Source organism: Pezoporus wallicus, unplaced genomic scaffold (assembly GCF_028554395.1).
Source record: "Pezoporus wallicus isolate ANWC-B61680 ecotype Strahan unplaced genomic scaffold, APGP_CSIRO_Pwel_v1 contig_749, whole genome shotgun sequence".
In the NCBI taxonomy this organism is placed as follows: domain Eukaryota; kingdom Metazoa; phylum Chordata; class Aves; order Psittaciformes; family Psittacidae; genus Pezoporus; species Pezoporus wallicus.
Window position 1 is genome coordinate 1,448,577 of NW_026641327.1, and position 26,334 is coordinate 1,474,910.

A 26,334-nucleotide genomic window follows, 5' to 3' on the forward strand; every position below is an offset into this window, starting at 1 on the left:
TTCACAGCTTTATATTGCACAAATAGAGATCTTGCAGAGGAATAAAGGGAGCCCTATTTCTCATATATATATACACATACATATATATATATACACATACATATATACACACATACATATATATACACACACATACATATATATACATATATATACACACATACATATATATACATATATATATACACACATACATATATATACATATATATATATATATACACACACACACCGAGTGACCCACCCATTCAATCTCAATACAACACAAATTCTATCCAGCAACCAACTATATATATATATATATATATATATATATATGAACAAGCATAAGGAAGTCTGTTTGTTTTTTCTTTTTCCCACTGTTCTCCAGAATGTAATTTAAAGCTTTTTGTCCGAGCTATTTTTAAATGTTTCACTTCATTGCTTCCACTAATTTCCATTAAGGAAAAGTTTTCTTTACTTTGCTTAATCCAATTATTAAACAAGTGTTAAATTAAAAGTTTCATCAGGGGATTAGGATGGAAGGAAAAAAAAAAAAACAAACAACTGCTCAGCACTTAATGTTTTCTGTCTAAATTTCCATTTGTATCATGTTTCTACCTATAAATACCATTGATTGCACATCGTGTTAGGTTTAACTAAGGTAAGATTTCTGCTTTTTAGAACAAAAAAAGTAATCATAAATCCCGATTTCCCTATTTCATTACAAAAGTTACTCCACTTTCTCAGGAAGGAGACATATTTCCTATGTTTGTAGGGTACCAAGTAAGCTTTTGACTTTATGCAGTGATACTGAAGTCTTCTCTCTAGATCATGCCTGCCCTGAAGACACTCAGCCAAGGAGCAAGACCTCACCCACAGCCTAGATGTCAGCTTGAACAAGTGAACAGCATGAAAGAGCAGCTCTGCCTAGCACACGTCAACAGCAGGAGAGCACTGCTCCTGCTCACTAATGCATCACACAGGAAGTCATGCCCAGACTAGAGGGCTGGGGGGGCAGTAACTTGTCTCTGAAACTGAGAAATCATCACTGGAAATAAATCATGTGTTCTTACAGCTCCATTCTACCCATAGTCTAATGCATAGGCTTAATTTAGCTTTACATAAATTACCATCTGCAAGATGCCCCTAAACATTTTTTTTTTGTCTTTGTAGCTTTCCACATATAGTTCATTCTGGGCAATATGCTGGGTAGCTACACAAACATTTTTCCATCACATTTATTAGCTAGTATTGTTTCAGAATCAGTCCTAGTTTGTTTTCCAAGTATATCATTGCACCACAGCATGATTTAAGAGCTAAATTGTCACACAAATCCAACATTTTAAATCCTAGCTCTGGATTATTTTACACAAGTTGCTTAATTACCAGAGCTTCTACTTCTTCACCTTAAATCCTATTATCAGCAAGGTTGGACTCTCGCCTTAAAGCTATGAGATTCATAGCTGATTAACTATGAGTCCTCCTAAAACCTTTGCAGATCCATATGTATTTTTCTACTTAGAATTTTTAAACTACAGTTTAGTAAGGCAGATTATGTGAGAAATCTCCCCCTATTCTCAGTTAAGTGTTTTGTATATTTTAGTTTAGCCTCCTCTGTCTTGGCTTGGGGGCTCAGATAACCTCATATGTGATAACTGTGGGAAGGAAAGGGAAAGGAAGGTTGCAGAGATCATCACAGAAGTAGCTAATAAAGTGCTTTAAGGTGCTAATAAAAATTGTTAGTGCAAAGACAAACACAGATGCAGAGAAGAATTGTTTTTCTGTGTAAGTAGTAATGAGTTTACTGGGAATACTAGGGGTTTTTGCATGTTCATTGCAAGTGATCCAAGAACCTCATGCAGCACATCAGAATCATCACCAGCAAAATCACTAAAGAAGGTCATAGACACAAAAAACTTCAAGGTCTTTTGTATTTCCTGTCTTTATTTGCTTATGTAGCAGCTTGATGAGATTAAAGATGCCACTCAGTAAGTCGGCAACAAATAGCCGATCTTTGTCTGAACTAAAGATGCTTCTTGCCAAGATCTCAGTGCTGACAGCCTGAAGTGCAAATTTGCAGACAACTTTGAGTACCATATCTCAAATGCCACTCAGCTGGAAAACTGGCAGTATGCATGGACTCAGGGACAGATTTATTAGCAAGTTTCAAAATTAAATTAAAAAATTAAAATAAAATCACAGAAGATTTAGTTTGCAAGTGTATAACAAAGATAACTTCTGGTCTGAAGTAACACAGCAAACATACATACACTATGTTAAACAGCACATGAACAGCTGTCTTTTCACTATGAAAGACATGACTGGGTTTCAGGAAGCACCAAGTAGTCTATTCCCTGCCTTATTACCATAAATACACCAAAAAATCTATGTGCACTTGTACAGATATTGGTCTACGAACGTCATTTGTTTCCCTGTGATACCATCTGACAGCAAAGCCTTCATAAGTCCTCACCTGAATTATAGACTTCAGTTAAATATATTTTGGGTTCATCTTTTGACACTTCATTTTCAATAGGTTAGAAAAGAAATATAAGCCTAATACAACCCACATCCAAATGACTGAAAATTAGCACTTTTGCTTTTTGCAGGAAAAATAAGAAAAAATAAAAATGTAGTCCTCCTCACTGAACAGCTTACATCAGCAAACCTTCTAGGGGTTCCCATTCAAATCATGGGCCTCTATTTCAATTCAGCAAGAAGGAATGCAAATGTTACATTTTCAAATCTATGGATGTAGGATAAATTAGTATGCTAGGAAAATAAAAGGTGCAGGTGCTGATCTCTTTTCAACTGATGATGTATTGTATACTTAATAAAAATGTAAACACCATGCTGACACACACGCAAGCATATACAAGGCAGAGCATTGTCCATAAGACAACTGGAGCAGTCTTTTTGCTCTTGGTAGTACTAGCAACGTCTTCACCAGCACGTCTAGTTGTGGCTGCTAAATCTGCAGCAATACCCAGCAATACTCTGGAGGCAATGGGACCAAGCAGAAGACTAAGAGGCATAGCTTGTAAGGAAGGGTTAAAAGAGTGGTAACAGTTTGCCAGAAAGTAAAATTAGTAATCTTCCAGAGTCTTCAAGTAAGTGATAAATTAAAGGAGCTTGGGTATCATTTTCTCCTCCCTGTTGCTTGTCAGTAAAGTATGTGCTTGCATCAAAATTTAAGGTAGAACATTTCCTGTGCCCAATACTGAAAGCCAGAATATATGACTAGAAGAGAACATGAATCTCTATCATAGAAGGGTTTTAAGAATAAGTTAGACAAACACTTATGAGAAGTGACAGTTACAATAGATCCATTCATATTTGGATGGATATATGGAAAACATAGCCTCTCAAAGGCCCTTCCAGCTCTCTTCTCTCCAATTTGCCTGACAAGGATTTGCAGAGTTTACATTACCAGCATAACCAGAACATCTCACGTTTTTGCCCACTCCACAACCAAGTTTCACGCAGCTTTCAAGAAATTACCACCCAGGCAAATCAGGGTAGGAGACAACAAATAGCAGAACTAAGATCCACCAATCAAACGAGAAGGCAGCAGTGTGGTACGGCACCTTGTTTCACCATCTACAGTTTCTAGCCCAGAGCAAATTAGCTTATGAACCCAACAGTAACAAAAAGGTGAAGGAAAATATTTCAGATCTGCAAAGATGTGACAGGGTATTCAAAAGCTCCCTTCTTCACTGAATCCCAGCTGCCAGCCAACAGCACTACAGGCAGTTGTAGGGAAACACTGATGCAATGCTACAGGACCCCAGTAAGTGCTTTGGGCACAGGCCAGGACTAGAAACCAGTGAGAACTGCAAAGCTCAGTTTACCAGCGACTGACCTTCAAACCTTGACAGATTTGGCCAGTATGAAAGTCTCTCGGTGACAAACATCAACAAAAAGTAGAACAAACAGCAGTGAGGGCAGCCAGGATTCAAAGAAATTTTACAAGAAAAGGTGCAACAAGGATACTTTATATTTAAAAAAGCCAGCATACTAAAAAGCCATAAGCTGATGTAACATTATATACATTTCTGAACAAGGGAGTAGGCATAACATAATATTTTTCTTAATAACTGTATGTACTTTCCTTTCCACAGCCATTATAGCTACCAAGGATAGGAAGCTTCTGATACAATCAAGGCAAATGAACCTCTAATCTGAATTGGGTCAAACCAGATGAATTGATGGTGACTCATTTCAGAGAATGTACCTTAGCAAAGTAGTAAGAAAAGCTGACAGAATTTATTCTTCCATCTAAAGTAGAATCTCCTTCACTTGCACTTTACTGAAAGCATGCAATCTTTCTTGTGACTGCTGTCCCAGTTTTCAGGTATTGTTGTCCTGCTGCATGGGGTGAAGCTTGGAGTCATTTCAAAGCTGAAATCCAGGGAAACAAAACCCTTTTCTTGAAACACTGGGTGGTAGGAAGACTCGGAGCTGTTATCCAGTGTTTACAGTGGCCTTTGCAGAAAACTGCTGAAGTATACTCAGTTTACTGCTAATTAAAAGAGCTGATTATCTTTTCAGGGACATACTGCCAATGTCAGAAATAGTTTCCCTCACTGGTTCAACTGCATCTGTGTGTGCTTTCAGACCTTTTTATTTTAGCTGTTATGTACTAGATGATATTGAGTTTGACTTCTCAGACTGCAAAATCCTGCTGGTATTCAATATTTGAATCGTTTAGTGGGTAGCATGAAAAAATGTTCAGCCTTAGAAAGTATTCTCTAGACATCATATTTTATCGGCACTCAGCAGGAGCATTAAACCCACAATGACTTTTGTATTAATAACGTATGGAGATAAAAAGTCACTGCATCAATCTGCAGGCTGGTATCACAGTGGTAATAAAACTTTGGAAGCAGAAAAGGGAGACTGGGCAAAAACCTGTAAAAGTTAGCACGGGAGTCTGACGCTTGGGTACTAGTATGAGCACCAGCCATGGTTGCTCTGCCCCTAGCTGACCCTTAGCAAAGAATTGAGGGAGCAAGACATAAGCTTGCAATTCAGCTCTTCCTGTTTACAGTCTGGCTTCTTGCCAGAAACCCACTCTCATTAGCACTTCAGTCCAATACAGGTTAAGAAACAGAGAGGCTGAACCACAGACACTTGCCTCATTCTTCTGACTATAATGAAGATGGTAATTTTCAACAGCCAGAGGAAATCTTAAAATCAATAAAAGCAGATTCATTAAAACTCACCTTCCAACTTTTAGGCTAATTGCAATGCAAAATTGCCATAAAATTCTAAGCATAAACAGTCATAAACAGACTGACTGCAATTAGGTACATGGATACTAATCAGAATCAGCTACAGCATTTCTCACATCAGCCACAGCTATGCAAATGAAAGAGAGTGCAAAGCTTCAAGGATTCCTTAACCTTTGCCAGGTCACTCTTTCCCCTCTAACATTTTCACAAATAAAAGAAAGCCAGCAGTTCAAGCACACAGTTGTTTTCTCCCCCTATCACAGGAGGTGACCTTATTATTAGACTGCCACATCAACAATTCTTTGATGCATCTCTGCCCTTACACTGTCCTGATAGTAAAGCAAAAACATCAGTAACCACAGAAGCTAAGAATAACCACTATGCCATGTTTTACATATTTACAGTACTGTTATTTATAAGCTACCCCCAATTTCTGAAGCTAAAGCTTTGACTGTGGTGCTGACCTGGCACTACTGCAGACCCCTTGCATGGAACTCATTGCTCATAATATGCTGTGTGCACTTACAAGCCACATCATGGCCCATGACATTATATACCCTCTCTTTGCACAGGGCTGAAGGACTTCATTCCTTCAAGATCTTTTACTTCTCATTTACACCACAATAAGCTAGCAGTAATTCAAGTCAAGCGAGTTAATACCACATGGAGAGACTGTATCTGACCTTACAGTTCCTAGTATAAATTTAAACCATTTCATGTGATTCTGAGAAAAAGACAGAGGGAAGGGAAAGTGATAGCTACTCTTTATCCTGTCCTACTTAATTCAGCACACAGCTCTAGTGTATTCTACTTCCATGAATTCTTCTAGTGAGGTCAATATAAGTTCACACTGAAGACAATTTCTTCTATGATTCTTTATAAGTTCATTATTACAACATTATTACAACATACTTTACATACTTCAATATACTTGTTTCCACGATACACCTATAGCAAGAATTATATCATCAATTATATCAACATAAAACTAAAGCCCAGAGAGAAAGGATAAAAAACCAAAAAACACCACACACTTACTACTAATTTTGGGCGCTCAGTCTGAAAGTGCTGAAAACTGCTTTTTCAGAAGACTTGCTTCACAGTGCTCTTCCCTGCTCAAAGCCAAGCTACTATTAACTTCAGCTGCAGCTGCAAGTACTCAGTGCTTCTGCAAATCAAACACTGAGGTCGCAAGTCAGCAACCCAGAAAATGAGAGCCACCTGTGAAAAGCTGTGTTCCTCTGCTGTGACTGGTACTGCATTAGCAGAAATGCTTCTTCACAGCCGCTCAGCTGTGACCGAGGATAGGCAAGAGAACCGTTTGCTTTGTGGAGGGCTGTTTTTTATTTATTTTTAATAAACATTAAGCTATTTACAAACTCAGGTTGTATTCAGTTAATACAGAGCTTGACAAGTGGGAAAGCTCTCCTGGTGTCTTCCCACCAAAGCAGCCCTGGTTGTGGGGTGGAGAAGTACTTGAAGCAGCCAGCCTTACTGCTGCATAGGCATCAGCATTGCAGAGATGTTGGCAGGGCTGTCACCTGCCATCTGATCTTCCTTTCAATGAGAAACCAGGTTGCAAAGAGTTAGTGCAAGCTCTTGGAAGTAATTCTTGTTTCCTACCTTTGGACAACTTCCTGTTTCGTGTCCCTGCCCGTGGCAGGGAGGTTGGAACTAGATATCTTACGGTCTTTTCCAAACCACTGGAGAAGGGGCTTGGATAGCCCTGTGGGACGCTCACCAGCAGCATCTAGGATCCAGCAAGATCTGTGCTAGCTTGCAGGTGTATGGCTTTACTTCAACACAAAAATTGAACTTGGGCCACCTAAAAGTTGTGAGCCTCAGGAATTCAAGAGCAACAAAAGCTTGTGTTCAAGATATGGCAATGACAAGCTAGTCTATCTATCTCAGTTGTGGTCCTTCTCTCTCTACAACAGAAAACCAAAACAATTATATTAGTTGGATATAAAGTCTGTAGAGGCTTTTAGATCATTTTACAATTCACTCGTGATTTTATTCCAGGTGATGTTCTTTTTGCCAAGGCTCAAGCCTTTTAGTAACTCTTCTCGTAACCAGGCCATAGGAATAATTCAAATAGGCCCCTAAGGACAACAGTTTAGTGTTTATTCTTTCAGAATTATGGCTGTAGAGGAACATGACTTGCACTTCCATTATATATAACCTCACTGCTACTCACTGTATTTATGTCTCAGCTTTAAATCTCTTTGTCATTAAGTGCTAACCAATGCCTCTGCCCACACACAAGGAATACAGTAGTAAAGTTAAGGTTACTTCTGGCAATGCGCTGAAAGTAAAATTTCCAGAGGAGTTCTTTATGGTTCAAGGAGTTATTTGAAGCTTACAAAACTACAGGAAGCTGTGTTACTTTGCCCCTTCTACTTCCAATCTCTTTATTAATCGTCCTTTTATTCATAGTTAAATATAATGGCATTTTGTAGATACCGGTTGCATAAAATTCAGACTGACGAACAGCAATTTTATGTCAGTAGGCTTCCGTCTTTTACATTAACCACTTTCATAAAGGACATATTCATTTTTTCTCACATTGTTTTTACTGGGATACAATGACTTTTTTTCAGTTATAAATACAAGGTTTACAGTTGCTTTGTTCAGCTCTCTATAGGATTTTATTTGTTACTTTTTAAATAGTTTGCAGGTTGCACGTCTCTTGGTACGTTGTCTGGAATGATTTTTATTGCCTTATCATGGTCACCTTGTCTCAACCCATTTTACTAGGTCACTGACAAACTGGTCACCTGTGCGTTTAACTCAGTCGCTTGTTCTTTGTTGCTAGAAAGCACTCTTGCATGTGTGTATTATTGTGCCCTTCACGCCTTACCTCTGTTTTCAGATGCTAGTTGCATTCTTGGTTCGCTAGAATATTGGAAGACCCAGAAACCTGCATATCTCTGCATAGTAGTACTTGATTTGCTACCACTGGCTTGATGCTTATAATCACATTTTCAGGCGCTCCTTGTCTTCAAAGCTTCATTTGCTATAAACATGACAAGACAGTCTATATACAGTGTGACACAAGCTGCACTGGAAGGCTGCCTTTGCCTTCTGCTGGTGTTTTTCTCCAGCCTACTAATTCTTTCTGCATGCTTTGTTATTCCGATATGCTCCCACTTACCTATATCCATCTCCATCGGGGCAGGTGGGAACAACAACAAAAAAAAAAGCAAATCCAAAGCCCAGATTTTTGGCAGTCCTGAAAGGTTTTTCTGCCTTGTCATTGTGGAAGCTGCACTGCAAAGAGCATTATTTATGTTCAAGCTCATGACAGGAAAACTTGAAGCCCATTAACTGCAATAAGACCTAACACCTGTTGTTCGTTTTGCTGTCAGGTTACAGGAACTTCCCCAGCCAAAAGTTAGTGTCATCTAACTCCCCCCACCCTGAGGTCTTGTACAACTAAACTAATGTCATTGGCACCACTATGGCACTGGGAAAAAACACAAAATGTCCTTCAAAGCTAGGTGTATCTGCCAAAAGGCATCCAGAAGTTAAAAAAAATACTCATGTTCTTTATAAACTGCTGCTGGAAAGCATTCTAATGGAAGCATCTAACACTGAGTCTCTTGCCTGCGTGACTGCTAGCTTTTTAGCAATTTTCGGTTAGGAATAATTTACTGTGAAGTAAAATATCAGTGAGTCAGTAGCTATGAATTTACCTGTGTTTCTGTAAAAGTTATTACACTGTTGATTCCATCTGAAGATCATATGATTTTATTTTAAAGCTTCTGCTTCCCCCAGGCTACCAGTTTTGTTTGATTTCTTCTTCTAAAGACATTGCTGTTGTATTATTTCTGCAGGGGTGATCTTCAAATGACATTTTCAAGCAGATCACTTCAAGCCTTTGCCTATTGTATCCAGGTTTTTTATAAAGGACAACCTACATTACAGCAGGAGGTCATAAATGTTTTTCTATAGAGGAGACATTCAACATTATTAAAGACATAGACCTGGATATGTCTCTAGTACTGATATCAGAGTATTATTACCCTACTCATTCTTCTTCCTTCACACATATTGGCAGTATTTAATTTCTTATCATCTCTGAAACTGATGTCCAGATTTTTATTTGTACAATTACTTTTTCTTCTTTATTTCACAGCTCCACCTCAAGGAGTAAGAAGCTTGTGCGAGTTAAATACATCTCCCATGTAACATACACCTCATGTCTGCTTCTGCTGCTGAGGGAATCACTGTACAGAGTTACAAAGATGTCATACAAGGGCTGGCCTTCTGGACAATAGGATTACCAGCAAGAAAATTGTTTCCCTGTTGCATTTGCACAGATTAGCCACCTTGTATATAACAAATAGAATAACATGGCAAAGTAAAAATGAGTTGTCTAAAATACTTGAGTAGCTTGCATGACAGTCACTGCTTCCAGACATTAGTTAAAGAGGTAAAGGTAAAGAGAGATGATTCTAAAGCTATTATAAATGATTGTAACGTCACCTCAACATTCGCATCTGCAATAATGCAAGTACTTCTATTTATTTATTTATAAACCCTAATTTGCATGTCATGTATATTTATATGCTTTCAAAAAGATGCTGAAATGATAAGGAGGAAAACAACAGGCAGTGTACTAGTGTTTAGCTCTTCTAGAAGATAAACACCACATTATCCTAGAAGATAAACATGTACAAATAAACACTTGTTTTGATTTGGGGGGGAGAGGGTAAGGAGAGGGACAAACACAGCACAAAAAAAAACCCAACCAAAACAACAACAAAAACCAATCCATGTCTGCCTTGGTAAACTAGGTTCAGCTGTCTCTCACACCAGCAGCTTGGTAAGAACTGAGCCATTGGATAAGCACAAAGACCTGCTCAGGCCAATAACTTTTATTAAGCAGTGGTCAGTACACTGTAGCTTGAAGATTGGCTTTGGTACCTTTCCACCTGGAAGGCAACAACATACTAAGAGTTCCAAAAACCAGTGAAATCTTATTAAATTGCAATTAATATTTTTTTTAGGCATAATCTTTCCTCCTTCTCTCTTTCAATTGCATCAACAGAAAAATTTTAGATGACCAAAGTTAGATTGTATTAAAACATTTTTCTATGAAGAAACACTGAAAGAGCAGTAAAAGATTTAGTAAGATGTACCCATCGCCATCCAACCTATGTCGCTGTAGGGTGGGATGGGGCCAAGGGTGCACCTCAGTCCTCTTGTGCTCCAGTTTCTGGTGGAAGGAGAGCTGAGCAAAGGGCTCCATGCACTTTCCCACTTTAACCCCTCTGCACAGTTGCAGTGCCGGTACTTCAGAGAGTGAGGCAAACATGCTTGTCAGGTAATGTACAGCCAGTGAGTCAATTACTAGAACAAGGGTCTTCTCTAAAAGATGTGAGTAGCCTCTTAAATCAGAAAGCTTTATTACCCTTGCTTACTGCATTACAAACTCTACTGGGATGTTTAAGGAGGTGGAGAAAGCACTGGTATTGTGCCTTATCTCAAAAAGAGCCATGAAACTGGTCCTGTGACCATTATTTCAAAAAAACTTTCTATCTAGGGCTTCCTGTAAAGATTTTGTTTCTTCCAACAATATCTGGAAAAAATATCTGAAGACTGTTTTCGGTCATCCTTTTTTCACTTGTCTTCACCAGCAACTAGGGTTAAAAATCAGCACTTTCATTGGACACTGAAAACAGTCAATCAAAAAACCGAAGGTTTTTTGTCAAATGGAGGTTTCAAGGAGTAAAATGAGAAAGTTTTTTTAAAAAAAAAAAATAAAGCACAAAACAACCAAAACCAAAATAGACAAAGAAAACACTTTATAATACCAGTAGTTCCTATTGTATCATAAGCTTTAATACTTTAAATCTGAAGATTTTTTTTTATATGTTAATTGTTTGCCTGGTGTATTCAAATTCATCTAACTGAGCTACGATGACTTATGGAGCACCAGAAGGGGAAGACTAGCCTGAAAGCCACAGGGACTGCTATATCCCAGGTAGAAACTCTGTTGTTATTTTTTCCAGCAGAGAAAGAGATGTTAGACCCAATTTTCTGACTACATATTTAAATTATTTTATCTTTGTAACTAGCTTTTAAAGTGTTAATAGAAGATCCTGAATGTCTTTGGAAGAAGAAATCAAACAAAACTGGTAGCCTGGGGGAAGCAGAAGCTTTAAAATAAAATCATACGATCTTCAGATGGAATCAACAGTGTAATAACTTTTACAGAAACACAGGTAAATTCATAGCTACTGACTCACTGATATTTTACTTCACAGTAAATTATTCCTAACCGAAAATTGCTAAAAAGCTAGCAGTCACGCAGGCAAGAGACTCAGTGTTAAATGCTTCCATTAGAATGCTTTCCAGCAACAGTTTATAAAGAACATGAGTATTTTTTTTAGCTGTTATCGTACATCTTGTACCAAGAGAATGACATCTCTGGGATAGGAACACTTTTTTGATTACTAAAGTTACATCATATGAAAAAGTTCTCTTTTTAGGACCCTGCTTGTTATCCTAAGATTAAAAAATTTAGCATTTGTGGTATCAGTTCCTAACCTGTTGTGTAATTACAAACAGATTTGACACTGCCTCTTTATGCCAAGTAGCGTTGCATTTAAAAACCAGTTATGATCTGGTTGTTCACAATACATTTCTAAAGAAAACCAATATCTTGTGAAGTTGAAATGAAAGAAAAAGCAAGCAAAACGGGAAATATGTTTCCAGTTTTTATTAGAATGAGAGCTGTGGTAAATGTCAAACTGGACAAAGGACTACAAAGAAAATCAAGAGATCAGAAGCACAGAGGAGAATCTCCTCAAATAATACAATTTATACATAGAAGTTTACACGTTTTACAAAGTTTGTGATAGGATGCATCTACTGTTTCCTTTATATTCTTAAAAATTATGTGTACTGTATGCAATTAAGATGGATTTCTGCAATTACTATTTTTTGAGCAATGAATCATCTCTGCTTTAAAAATACAATTTTTAATAATATTATTATTTAATTAAACAACCCAAAATGGACGTCAAAAGTATCAGTAAAGCAAATCCCTCATATCACCTTCAGTACCTTTGTGGAGAATAGCAACATCTCTTTTGGAAATGATACAAGGCATTCTGCACTCACAGAGAGCTCACAGATCTCCCCTGTGCAGACCTCCCTGCAAACAGCACTGCAAGAGATGTGTATCTTGTGAGTCCACAGCCAGAAAGTAAAGATGAAACTAGCCCGCAATCACCTTCCATGTTGCCTCCCTTCTCCAGCCTAATCAAGTGTGAATTTCAACTTAAGTTTTAGGAAAATAGGCCTTGCATTTTAAAGTAATTTTTTTAGTATTATGATAAAGAAGACTCATGTATCTCAGACTGCATAGTGCTGTTTATGCTGGCAAGACTTCTTAAAAGTATACCCCATTTTTTTTGTGGAACTTCTAAGAACAGCATTATTTTAGAAAATATCTTACCGTATTTCTCAAACATTTCTCAAACACTATGACATGATGCAATTAGCCTGTAATGTATTTAGATGTAGTTAGACTAAACAAGGGAAGATACTCTCTTCTACTTGGCACTGTATGCAGAATATCCAGATTTGGGCCTCAATCAAAAGCCCAGTTAGCAGGCTGGTCAGGAGCCTGGAGCACACAGTCCAGCATGTGGAGAGGTTGAGGGAGCCGGGCTTGTTTAGCTTGCTGGAGAGCAGGCTGTGTAGCAACATCAAAGTACTTGAAAAGGAGCTACGAATGTGACAGTCCTGGCAGATGTTGTAACTGTGGGCAACAGCTGCAAACTGCAGCATGGGAGATCTAGTCGGACATCAGGAATGACATTTTCACTGGAGCAGTGCTGGAGCAGGTGACCTAGCAAGGATATGGAATCCATACCCTGGAGGCTGTTGAAGTTTGGCAAACTGAGCCGTGATGACCCACTGGAGTGCAGGAAAGAGAGCTACTTGGAGTGGGAAGTTAGAGTATGTGACCTTCTGAGGTGCCTTCAAACCAACATGTCTATGATTCTAATGAAGTATACACCTAAATTGGACAGAGCCAATACTATCAGATTTTAAACCAGACTTCTACCTAAAAGTTAAGTATGCTACAAACACCTATTTGCAAATACGTTAAGAAAGCTGGTGAAAATGTCTACTGAAGTACTTTTGCTTTAAAGATCTTTTAGTATTTTCTGTACACACCTGCCAGTTTTGCTGAAGTCTATTCAGCTTTTGTTTGAATCTTTTATCTAATGGCACTCGTTAGGAAGGGACCCAAGAGAATATTTAAATCCATAAAAGGTGCTACAGAGCCTGACTAGTTACACATGAAATATAAATGTACCTTACCTTTGACCAACCCTAAAGAGGTACTTTGAAATGTGAGTGCTATCTAACTTTAATAACTGTTTCAAATTAAAATGGAATAAAATTGTTCTGTACTGAAACTGGAGTTACACACCTCCTCACATTGATGTTCATTCAGAAAGAATTAAAATGTATTTATACCTTTCAATGGTAGTACTTTCTCTGAAGACTGATTTAGAGATTTGCATAAGCAGGTCTACTCACACACTTAGAGCCAGTTATCCTTTCTGTTTTCTACCCACAACTGTTTTAATTTTCATTCTTCCTTTTAAATGGAGGGAGGCATGAATTATGTTTCACTCCAGTTCCATCATGGCTTTGCCAGCTATATGCTGCTCAGATCGTTAGCTAAAACAAAACAATGGAAGAACCCACTAGCATAAATCCAAACAGTATATGTTTGCTATTGATAAAAAAAAGGCTAGAAAAATAAGCAGCATATGCACTGTCTCTGAAGGAGCAAGGAATAGGTCTATCATTTCTTCATAAATTTCCCACATGCTACCCCCTGAAACAAAAAAAAATTAAGTACACAACAAAAACCTTCATACCAGCAGCACTAAAGGTTGAAGAAAGCATGTTTCAGAACCCTCTCTGTCTAGCATCTGTCATCTGCTCCACTCCTCCTGAACTTGCTGCTGCTTTTCCAAATCACTTAGCCTCTCTAACTACTTGAGGGTCCAGGCTATCCAGTTTTCATGTCATAGTACATTGAAAGCAATGTATTAATAGATATGAAAATACACTTTTGAGGGAGATAAGGAAAGGATCTACTCATCTTGGGGCATCCAGCAAGGTCACCATTTCAAGGAATCTGAGAGAAACCGTGTCTACAAGATGGACACTTTCTTATCATTTTTGTACTATTTTTTTCTTTCTAGCATCTTGGCATTTGAGATTCAGAAAATAAATCTTAGGGGAGCTGGCTATTGTATGAGAAGCATGGGTAGAGCTGAGGAAAAAGCGGTGCTAGGAGAGGGAGCTGATGCTGTATGAATCAGGCAACTCAGAACTGGGCAAGTTGTTGCGAGCTGTCAGTAACAGCGATGTAAATGAAGGCTTCCTGCCTTATTGCGCACCATTACCATAGATACAGAAAATAGTTCAAGTTTCGGGACTTTTTTACTTTTATTTGGCTAATAAAGTGCTTGCTGTGCTTCACTGCTGAAATCACAGAGAGTTCTAAAACCATGTTGCACTGCAGCTGCCAGACATAATGATGGAGTCTGATGCATAGCTGTTCAGCTGGAAACTGCCAAGGGACAAACAAGGAAAAAAAATTGTGCTACATTTGCAGATATTCACACAATTGCATGTTGCATGTAAGTGGTTCCTTTTCCATACATTTCTATAGATTTATTTTTCAAACACTGCAATTTTAACCAAAATTATTTCAATGACACGCTCGGCATCGTCTTCCGGTCAGGCAGCAACACCTTTCAATACTTTCTGGTAGTATGCGCTATTTTTTTAAATGTCCATATAGTAAACACATAATACATAACTAACATGTTTTATATATATAATTATGCTATATATCTTCCATAATGATCTGGAGCCTTATCTCCACGAGATACAGCTTTGTCAGTGACAAACAACAATCAGCTCCTCTGTGTATGCAGAAGATGTATACATATTTTAGCAAAAACACCAATGGGAAAACATTTTTATAGTGTATATCTCTTCAGAAACACAGAATGAGATATCCACTTGCATGATGCAGGAACTGGAGCACCTGTATCTACTTAATGCCACATTTTATCACAGTGTAATTTTTCGCCCCAAATTAATCTGAGGGGCAATGCTAGTACAGAACAGGAATGCAGTAAATTATCCCACCTCCATCTTAAAGATAATGAAGCAAATCATTACCCACTGTAACTGACTTTTAATATGTTACAATTACAGGTCAACCTGTCAATGGAGTAATCTGAGCAACTGAAACTAGTTGACCTTTCTGGCACGCTGTTCCAAGACCACAACAACTCCCCTGCTAAGCAGCAGCAGATGGCCAGAGCCGTGTAGTTCCACTTCCTGGTGAAAAGTAATTTGGTTTTTAGGACTGCTAGGTATGTAAAGAAAGATTCAGGGAAGCCCTTATTTAAGAATCCCAGACTAACAAAAAAGCATGCCTGCAAAAGCAACAAGAAAAGAGGCTGGGTCTTTGGGGGTTGTTCAGGGTAACTGAGTTCACCTGAAACTTGCACAGGCAGTCTAAGTCTCCATGAATAGTGGAAAAGAACATCATGGCTGAAAATTAGAAAAGCAGAAACTGAAGATGGAAAAAACATGAAGCATGAAGTCAAGAAGATTGAAACATTATAGGAAAAAGAAAATTTCATCACAATGTTGAAAAATGAAATTTTAAAATAAAACCTGAGGTTGAGGAAGAACAAAAAAAGAAAAGATCTTAAGTCTGCCTAACTAGTTGTCTCCTACACATTGTGGATTCAAAACTGGAAATCTGCAAGAAAAACCTACAGCAAGAGTGTTACTGGTCAGTTCCCAAAGGACAAAAACATTCACTTCTGTTCTTGTATATTGAAATACACTCCACTATTAGTCTGGTTTTATTCTGTTCAGATTTCTTTTTGACAGCATGTAGAAGGAATAACACTGGTGTTTTAAAGGAAGCTTTTACAGGGAACACTTACGCTATCCCAAAAGCTGAATATTTTTTTCTCCCTAATGTTCTTAAGGCATGCAGTCTTCAATCTCAGCAAATACCTTTACAGATCACCTTAAATATTAACTTTCTGGAATGTTTATGTAGTATATTGTACACAGAATGACAGTGCATGATAGTATGTACTTGTACCTTAGGCTGCCCCCAAAAAAGTACCTGAGGATAAGAAAAGATTTATTTTGGAGGTACCTATTCAGAAGTTACTAAAAATGTAGATATTTTTTCTTTAAGCAGGCTGCATTTTTAATGTGAGATGAAGTTATGTTGCCATTTGGGCAAGAAGCATTTTGTTGATATGGCTGTTGAATATTTTTTTAATTCAAGCAGAGTAGGTTCCCTAAAATAACTTGTTTAAAAAGAATTTGTATTCATCAGTGCTTATAAATAAACAGAGCTTAAAAAAAAAATCCACTCATTAGTGGTGAGTGGGAAGCCACTAATTCCCTGTTGTAGGTCCTAAGCCAACAATTCCTGCTAGTTTTAGACTTTCATTTTTAAAGCTATTAAGATTAATCCTTTTGAAGCAAATAAAGCATTCCAAATGAATGTATGAAAACTAAACGAGCAAGTTCTTGATTCTGCAAAAAGCGTATGCTCTAGTCATGTTTTTACCAGAAATTAACATTTCTTATCAATTTTGTTGTTATTTGCTTGAAGATATCCAAAGAAAAAAATAATGTTCAATACTGCTAATATCCCTTAGACACACACACCTGGTGTGCGTACAACATTAGATTAGTTATGAAAGAGGCAAAGAAATTAAGGTCTTGTATTTGAACTTCTTAGCTCTGATGTATGACCTACAGGCTAGCATTAAGTCCCTTGTTTACACTTAGTCATCCATGTAAGAGACTAATCTGGCTATACGCACTTTTGGCAAACTCTTCCCAGAAAGATGAGTGGATTTTCCAGAAGGAGGTGTGAATTAAACTTTTATGATCTGCTGGTGATACTTACTGGGTCTAGGGTCCAAAAAGCTTTACTTTTTTGAATGATGCATCACCTTAAATTTATGCTAAAAATTCTTAATGCCATTGACTTTATAAGGCGTTGTGACCCAAATTATTACTGTGTGTTGCATCCCCTGCAGAGTGCTCACAGACATTAATCTCACTAATTCCTCTTGTGCGTGCATAAGACTTTACGTAGCGTAGCTCAAAAAAGCCTATCTGTGTTAAATTAAATTTGTAAAGCAAATGTCCAGGATAAAATGATCAAGCTTAATATACACATTACATCTGATCTTAATAATAAAAGACAGAAATAGGCTATAATAGAGATTTAGCCCATTCTCTGGTTAGCAAATGTGGATTTTGAATACCGTCAAGCATGTGAGAGTAAGAATGTGTATGTACATACATGTATATGCCTACACATACACACACAGATGAAGTGCTCGATCTGAAAATAAGCTACCAAGGAATTATGCAGGCAGTTCATGTTGCTTTAGCTTTTGGCACACAGGTAGAATAGGAAGACTTCGTTTCAGGTCTTCACTTGACAAAAATTCAGAAATATTGGTACTGAGGAGTGTTAAGGCATCACAGACAGTCTTTGTTCTCTCACATAGTTTTTTCTGCACATGTGAGCCATCTGCTTGGAGGAAAATGGGAAAATGTCACTTCTAATAAACATACAATGCCTGTGGCAAATTAAGATTGCATTTGACAATCCTACAAAAGTACAGAGGAGGCAAGTTTGTTAATGCTGATTATCTTCCAGATCTTCAATAGATTTTCAACAGTCATTAAAATAGGCATCTTCAAAGAACTTGTCAGGGGAAAAGTAAAATATTGTTATGTGGAACAAATTCTGTCATGCAAAAATACTTTTTACATGGTTTCCTACCCAGGATCATCAGTCTTTCTGCAAGAAGAGGAGAATATTTTGGATCAAATTTCCTATTGCATTTGAAATTATTGCCGTTTAATTTTGTGACAGTGTTCCCTTAATTGTCAAACATTACATGTCATTTTGCATTTCTTACTGCCTGAGCAAAACCACTAAACTTGGTATTTTAAATCATCCATCTTGAAAGCAAAAGCATACATGGATCGTTAAGCCTGTGCAAATACAAAATTATACCAGGATCTGGTAACATATAATGAAATTATTAATAATGGTCAATTAAAAAAAAAAAAACACAAAAAATTGCTATTGTTGATAAATAACATATTCCTTGAGAACAGAGCATAGGACAATGAATCTCTGAGGTGTCATTATGCTACAATGTCTGCCAAAACCACTCTTCCATCTTCTGCCAAAACCTTTGATCTAACTTTTATTATAATTTCCACATTGTAAAGGAATTTATCTTTCTTATACATTTGCTGAAATTAGCGTTGAATTACACCAAAATAGCAGGATGAGAAAAATGTTGAAAACCAGCTCTATGTCCACATCATCTGCATGTCTGGACTTGGATCTCTGCAATCCAGCCAGCAGCCAGCAAACAATGACTGATGTGAAGCCTGTGGAAAGGACAACTTCTGCCCACGGTACACCTTGCTTCCACTGAAATTGCTCCCAAAAGAGCAGAAAACAACTGACAAAAAGGTTTCCCTTTGGCAAAGAGCTTGACTAAAAAGACTTCAGTTTTAGAATCACACTGAACTACTCAGAAAATATTCTCAGATCAAGATCAAAACATGCATTCTCTAAAAAGACATAATGGACATTCCTAAAATAGAAAGATAACGGACAAGTTTTCTGTTGCTGACAGATGAACAGGCAAGAGCCTACCACTGTGACCTGCTGATGTAATTGATCTTCTAGCAACACAGAGAGGTTGTACTTCTGATGTCAGAAGATCCAGGTTTAGCCTACAAAACAGACCTGGAGAAAGCTGCACAAAGGAAACTGCAAAGGAGAACCCTACTGTCCCCAGAGGTTCTGTTCCACAGAACAAAGTGTTCCTGGAAAGATTTTCATTTGTAAGAAGGTACAATGATGTAGATTGTTTTGGAGGCTGCTGGTACTGTCAGGCTTGCCTTCTGTTTTCCTGAGTTTTTGGTCTGGACAATACATCCTTTCTGATAACCAATGGATTACCCATGTTCTTCCTTTGTCTTTCCATCATGAGCTCATCCCTGAGTGACTGAGAAATTAGACGTTCCCCTACCTCATAAATAAATTTCTATTTTGCCTCTGTAATACCTGACTTTAAAATTACAACATTTTATAGACCATACATGCTCCAAAATACAGAATTCTAACTGCATACAAAAGGAAACCTAGTTCTGGTCAAAAATAGAACAACAGCCACCTTTGAGCCATCTTTCTGTATTAGCTCACACGTACAGCAAGAAAGTAAAAAATACTCTAAACTACTTCCTTAAAGGTGCTTGAAGGTCTGAAGTCTCTCACTATTACTTTATACTGCTATAACTTCATTTTATAGTAAATGCTACAATACAGTACACTATATACGGTGTACATACCATACTATTATTATCTTCTGACAGATCAATGTATTGGTGAGAAGATAATACACCATTAAGTGCATTATAAATGACAAAAAAAGTTCATGAGGGCAACGTAGCAAATGCCTCTGCATAAATCTCTGGCTGCCGTATCTAGTCTCTGCCCCTTTCTTTAGTCTTAAGGGTAAAGAAACACTTGGAATGTCTAAGCAGCTCTCTGGCAACCCTCTCGTTTTTTATTCAGATATTATTTTCTGTAACTTTCCAAGATAAAGGCCATTTCTACGCAGATGTAGGACTTAAAGCTAGTTGCTGAGGAAATGTCCTTTGTTGAACAAACTTTTTTATAAAAATCGATACAAATTAAGCCAATCTATGCAGATCAGATTATAAAAACCTTTCACACAAACAAAAATTCTATTTCACACACATGAAAATACTACCTTGGGCTTGGGGCTTCAGTTCCTCCATCATCAACTAGCACAGCATACAAATCAGTCACACATCTGTCTACATTAAACATAAACCTCCAGCAGGAAGCAAATAGTTGTCTCTTTCAATGAGGCAAGAGGCAAGGCATAGGTGACTTCTTTGTTCTTTCTTGCTGGTTTGAGGAGGTTTTTGTTTTGCTTCATTTTAACTAGAGTTTCTTACTATCCATTCATCAATAGTACCACAAGGGCACATGCTACCCTAAGTCCAAGACACTGTGAAGTACTGTTCAGGAGAACCAATACAAAGCAACTCCTGGAATAAGGTTATTTTAGGACAGAGTATTTGTTAGCTACATGAAGACAGAAGGAAGGCCTCTCATTCCTCCTGCTCTACCAGGGATTTGGGGCTGAGAAGGAAGGAAGATTTAGGGAAGTTGGACCTAGCCTGAGGGGTTTTTACATGACTAGGAACAGTGAGATGTCCATGTGACTGTGGGCAAATGACATTGGTGGAGCACCATATGATAGACTAACAAATGGGAATAGGTATGAAAAAAAATACACAGAAAAAAGAGTGAACAATAACTAGAAACTTAACTGAGGTCCTGACTTGGGATTATTACTCCTCTCCAGCTCCTCCACCTCTGCTATCCCACTGCTTGGACTTTTCTGGACAGAAACACAGCCTTTGCCTTTTGGCTTGAGGAGCTGGGAGTTCACTCCTTCCAGCTAGGAAGTAAGAACTGTGATTGCTGTGATTGCTGTGTATGCAGTCAGACTGTATCTTCTTATTGGAGTATTATGTTGTTATGGTCCTCTCCTCCACAGAGAACAAGGGAAAATCAACCTAGCAGGACTTTTGTTTGACAAAGGGTTTTGCTCATGTTTCCTAAAGAGATCTGAAACCTCTCTACAGGGACAAATGAATGCAAGAGTCACTGCTTCAAAGACATACGGAATTTGCAAGTATCAAGTAGCAGCAGAGATGTACAGGATAAACCTTCCTATCTAGTCAAAACTTGGGAACAGAGCTGCATGCAACGCAAATCAGAATAAATGCAAAGACTGTCAGATGAAACTAAGTGGAAAGGAAAGAGAGTAGAGTTAAAAGCATTTATATGTATTTACATAGATTAAGCTGGGCAAATTGACAACAAGCCAATATGCTCTTATGGAAGTGACTGGTGGCAACGGATTACAGGAAAAGGAGGGAGGAAAATCAGAAATTTCCCAGTGCTTCTGGGATATATTCATCCATGTAACGAGATGAAACAACTGAAGAAAGTGATTTTCCAGGGCCACCAAGACAATCTCTTTAGGAGAATTTCACTTGTTTGGCTCCAGGGAGAACAGAAGTTAGATTACACATGCACACTCTATCCTATGCACTGGGGACAATATAGCACTAAAGAAATCAAAAACTGACTTCAGCTCTGTGGATCATATAAGCCATTTTTTTACCGTAACTTTCTCACACATAAACCTAAAACTTACTAAAATATTTTGGTTTTTATTTTCAGTCCTCATTATTTTTAAATAAACTTTATTTATGACCTGCTTTGCATGAAGACTTGACCTGCTCTTCTGAAGAAAAGTGCTCAGGCTTACAGAGTAAAGTGGCCGGAAAGCCATCCTTGTATCTGCCCAAGCGGCCATAGTCAGAAAGGTACCATCCCAATGCACTGCAAGAGGCAGACCTAAGGGATACTGTAGGGTTAGAAATAGACAACAGAGAAGCAAGGATCTTTTATTACCTACTATCCTGAGACTGGCGTCATCATTTTTTTGTCCACGTACTGGCTTCCTGCTGTATGACAACCTGCCTCTGCTGTGACTTGGATACTTTGGCAGGTCACTTCTCAGCCCACTTCCTCTGATGCTGTTGTTATCAGCCTTCTTCTGCAACCTACAAGTAACGTCTCTACACACACCCATCAGCACTACTTCTGAATACTATGGGGAAACCCTACTTCAGGCTCTTTCAAATTATAAGACCCGTGGCATGGCTTTTCCTTGACTGGTATTCTTGATCAGAAACTTACCCTGGAAAGTCCTGAACTAAAAATTGATTTTTGCATCCTCTATTCTGGCTAACACTTCCAGCCCTACACAGGCAGGTCTCAGAGGTCCCTGTTCTTGCAAAGCAGCCCCTAACGGTGCTCCAGACCTTCTTCTTTCTTATGGCAAACCCCCAAAGTCAGGACAGCCTTCCATAATCAAGTTTTAATCTCAACTTCCTACCTCCCTATAGTTCATTTTTCTTTTAACACCACTGCAGGAATTCCAAGGAACGGGTTTCGTGTTCATCTCCAGAAACAGCAGTCCAGACTCATATTAACCTGTGTCAGCCACTGCAATGGTTGCACATTTACTTATTTAGTGCCTTTATTTCTCAAAACCAACAATTTTATGAAAGAAACAAGAAAAAATAGTAATGCTATAGATGATTAGAGTGCAAAACTTAAAAAAGAAGAACAAACTTGCTGGTCAAAATGTCATTTTTGGTCTACTCCTCACTCTGATGCACTCTCTCAATTTATAATTATGTTATTGATTATGAAGTCATATACACTACTGTCTTGTTACACCTATGAAGATAAATAAATTGTTAATGTATGTAGATTTCAATGATGCACACATTTTGTTCCATTAAAAGCTAGCAGCAGGATAGATTGCTGCAGTGCTAATAGAAGCACATTGTTCCTCCTTCTTCTCATTTTCTTAGTTCTAGCAGGAATCTCTCGTTTGACCTTGAGCAAGGCATTTAAATTCTTTGCACCCATGTCTTCTCATCTGTAAAATTAAGGCTATAATACCTACCTACTTCACAAGAGGGACAGTGTTAAATTTAATGTATTAATATTTTAAAGTGTTTTCAGACAGCTGGATCAAACGCACTACAGAATGTAAGTTATTATTAAATTATGCTTCACGGAGTTAATGCTGTTGCATTACTATATCTGATTAAATACGGAAAAAAATTCAAGTGGCACCTCCTGGATTTTTTTTTTTTCCCAGAGGATGAAGCTGATGTTCTTTCAACCAGCCTACAGATGGACTTGAAGGCTTATTTTGGAGAAAAAAGAAGGTGAGGAAATGTAGCAGTCAACAGAAGTGAGAGAGTCCTGTAGAGCACATGATTATGAGGGCCTTTAAAGCAAGCGTGATGTAGAACAGAAGGCAACTGCGCCTTGTGCCCCACTGTGACACATCAGTCTCTAGTAGCAATACAGTCTCCATTCATTTCCATGCCAGGGAGACAGGGACACACCCTCAGTACCATCACATTAACTGCTGCAATTGGCTTCCGTTTGGAGAAATGAAGTGCAAGATCTGTAGCCTGGAGTCGCTTTCCTGGTGGAGCCAACCAGCTCACAGGCACAGTTCAGGTAGACTTTGAGTCTGCTCAGTCATGGCAGCTAATCCATCTGTGATGAACGTGGCACACAAAAATGTCAATTAGAAAAAGGGGGGTTTATCACATGAGGGTTGTTCATACCTGATGCCTCTCCTACATCTCCTCTTGACCTGATGCGTGGATGCCTGGTCTTGTCCTGTGATCTCACATCAGGATCTTGTTGTGTGGGGGGAAGGGGAAGGAGTGTTTGGAGCAAGAGCTGCAGGAAGATGAGAAGGGTTTTTGACAGCATGTTGAGTTGGATGTTGTACTGGTGTTGATGCCGCTGGTTCCAATGCCATCAAGGCATTTCTTGTGGATGACAAGGAATCTAGGAAAGTAGTGATTAACATGCATATCAGTGTGATTGACAAGCTATGTTGTCTGCTTTGTGCTAATGTATTGCATGGACAACACCTATTCTAGGCATATCAGAATCAACATATAGAGTACAGACTTAAATCAGAAATATTTATCATCTTTCCCAATAAATAAAGAAAAACTATTTGATGGATCCATCAGCTCAATAGACTGTGGAGATCAGATTCTGTATGGTGAGGGAATGTTTTCTCCTCACAGGGTACAAATGGATACTAGACAACATTCTTTCAGATTGCAGAAGGACCAATTCATTTGCTTTCCCATTCCTCCATCCCCGATTCATCACTCCAAAGGAAAGAGAAAAATAAGTACAACATTAGGTTCGATAACCTTCTGATAGTGTGCAATTAAATATACACAAATCAAGGAGCTTGAAAAAATACAAGCAGGGAGCATATTGTCTACCGTATCTGCCAAGAATACTGAAATGGAGGTTGCCAAGTCTAAGGTTGTCTATATTTCATGTCATTCCTGACACCATGCTGCATACATCAAAGTATCCATTGTTGCCTTTTTTTTTTTAATCAGATCTGCAGAGACGCTAGGCTACATGTTTTATTATACTATACTGTACCAAAGATCACACAACTTTTTAAACAGCAGCGATGCTATTTCAATTTCTTGAGAAAAATCTGAGGGATGTGAAAACTTACCACAAAAGCAGTAATGTCACTTTTGTTTGCCTGAATTCCTGCACAACTGCTGATGTGTAAAATGTGCAGCAGCTCCTAGGGTTAACCCTCTATGTTAACTCTACTTTCTGTTAGTATAATGCTTGCTCTCGATTTTCCTCTCTTCACCAAGACATGCGAAAGCCTTTCACAATGACTTTGCTTTTTTCCCTCCATCTCATATTTTATAAAATTTAAGTCAAGTGCCTGAAGTTGATTTCAACATGACATCTGTCATATTTATTTGCTTATTTGGCTGACTGTGAATTTTTAAGTAAGTCCCTGCTTTAACTCTAATACACGATCATCCAAAAGCAGCCTTCTGTTGCCAGAAATTTTCTGTGTCCTTTGATTTAAAGATCAGCCACTTCCTTTGGCATTTTCATGCCAAATGTTAACCTGGATCCTCTGTCAGCAGCAAAGAGGTAACATTTTGCAGTCTGTTACATACGGAATAGGCTACCTCCGCACGTTGCATGTAATTTTTATCAAATGATTAATGAACTGAATAACCATCTTCCTGAGTGGTAAGCATAAAAATGTATTGTCAGAATATCCTCAACTGGGAGATCACTACCTGATCACTACTGCAGCAAAACCTCTGATTTCAGTGATGCCATGTCTTCTAATATTTACAACTCCACCCTACAGCCAGGCTGGCTGGAGGAACAATGATGTTATTTATATGAGAAAGCCATTTACCCAAAATAAACTATGATAAAATAAAGTACGCTCAAAAGCATAATTTAAGACTACTATTGTCATGAGAAGATAAAGTACATAAATTTGTATTCCATTTAGGAATATCGCAGCAATCAATATTTACGGTAATATTCCAAGTGACTAATTCGGCAGGCTGTTGCAGGGCACTGGGGCTGTGTAAGCAGCAAGCTAATTTCCTGATATTAATTTTATGTACAGAATATAAAACCTCATAGATAATCATTTGGCTAATTACAAGGGCAAAGTGAAATGGCACTGTGTGTGAAAAAAAGGTGTTTAGAAGGAAAGAAAGAACTAGAGAACAGATACAGTGTAAAATAGGGATGTCAAGATAGGAGCAGAGTTAGAACATGGGGGCTGCTGTCAGAGGTGAAAGGAACAGAAGGAGGTGCAGCAATGATGATCTCTCTCTGAATAGGTAGAAGCATAGCCTCCTACTGTGGATTTTTTGTAATGATTTAGAAATGAACTGATTCAAGAGGTTTCCATATTTCACTACTCTTATCACAATAAAACCCCACTCTATTTAATACTTTAAGTTCCACACGTTGAGAGGTCTATTCCACAATTTTTGATCTTCTTCCTAGCTGTTTCACAAGACAAAAAGGAGAGGGAATGGGGGGTTGTTTGTTCTGTGTTATGCAGCAAGAAGATTTGTACCTCTGGCATTTCCCTTCCTTTGGCAGCTCCTCTACAGAGCACCCTGCGCATAAAGAATATAGAAGCAGCAGGACAGAACATCACAGCAATCTGTGTATCTGAAGCTGATATACTATCTCCAGCACTGAAGCTAAGAAGCTATTTCAGTGACACCTGGCAGAATTTGCCAGATGTTAATACATGAATTCATGCATGGTAAGACAGGAAGAAATGCAGATCTTCAGTGAATGAGGTGTACAACATTGAAGAACTGAGAAAAAGCAGCAGAAATGAGCCATAAAGTAGAGAAGCATAGGAAAAAAAAAGTATGTCCTTCATATGATCATTTCTCAAGCATACTTTTGATTTAAGTGAATGTCATTATTTGTCTTTATTCTTACCAG

At 38.1% G+C, this 26,334-nt stretch overlaps 1 protein-coding gene across 3 annotated transcripts in view; it reads right to left on the minus strand.

Annotated features, from left to right (window-relative positions):
- The window catches only part of GABBR2 (gamma-aminobutyric acid type B receptor subunit 2), a 445,865-nt gene that overhangs the window by 386,510 nt on the left and 33,021 nt on the right, over positions 1-26,334 (minus strand). The window contains exon 2 of one of the 3 annotated variants that reach the window (XM_057423019.1): positions 23,619-23,847. The exons of 1 other annotated variant lie outside the window; for it this stretch is intronic. The gene's annotated coding sequence lies outside the window, so the exon portion shown is untranslated. Of the gene's footprint in view, positions 1-6,254; positions 6,363-23,618; positions 23,848-26,334 lie in introns of those variants that run through there. One more of the 3 variants, XM_057423020.1, reaches the window with a different exon arrangement.